The sequence below is a fragment of the Poecilia reticulata genome, linkage group LG5 (assembly GCF_000633615.1).
Source record: "Poecilia reticulata strain Guanapo linkage group LG5, Guppy_female_1.0+MT, whole genome shotgun sequence".
Taxonomy (NCBI): Eukaryota; Metazoa; Chordata; class Actinopteri; order Cyprinodontiformes; family Poeciliidae; genus Poecilia; species Poecilia reticulata.
Window position 1 is genome coordinate 7974972 of NC_024335.1, and position 902 is coordinate 7975873.

A 902-nucleotide genomic window follows, 5' to 3' on the forward strand; every position below is an offset into this window, starting at 1 on the left:
GGACTACGTCCCTGCCACCTTTGCCCATTTTTGATATTTAATGTTTGGTGGTCCGAAAAGGTATTACTAAGAAATAGTTAAACATAAATGCTCTAGCCTTAGCTAAAGTGAAAAAAAAAGTCATTGTGGTAAAATGTCCGGAATTTGTGCGATTCCATTTGTTTTTTAATTTTAATTATTTACATGTCATATGTGTGCACCCCCTCTCCTTTCATTCATATATTTTCTGACAAAAACAGTGATGCCCATTTTTATTTATCATAAAGCAGCTCAAGCACAGTCAGCTTGGAAGGCACATCTATGGACATAAAACCTGAGGTTTTGCAACAGATTATTTGAATTTATGTCTGGACTTCAATGAGACCTTTCTAACTCGTGAACATTCTTTGATCTAAATGATCTAAACAATTTAATTGTAGCTTCTAACAGTGTTTCTTCTGGTTTAAGCTCCTCCAGCTGCCCCCACGATGCTGAACAGTAGTGATCATGTACATCTGATGACATTCAGCCAAAGAAATTCATTTTGTTGTCATTTAGCCAAAACCCTTTCTTSAACATGTTGGCTCTGTCCCCTAAATGCTTTGTGGCATTTGTTAAAAACAATGTCTTAATTAATTCTTTCATAAAAGTCAGATTTGTGGAGAGTGTGACAGATAACCTGAGCTGTGGATCTCTGAAATGTTTCCACAAGCCTTTTGCTTTGCAGTTGTACTGTATTCTTGTAGACTTTGGTTGATGGATTGATTRGCGCTTTATSAGAGTTACCTGCTATACTTAACTATAACTAGCTTCATTTATACTAAATTTAAATTACACACATCTGGACTCAGTTTACAAATTAAGTGACTTCTGAAGGAAACTGGTTTCATTTGATTTGGGAGTATCAAAGTAGAGGGGGTTGA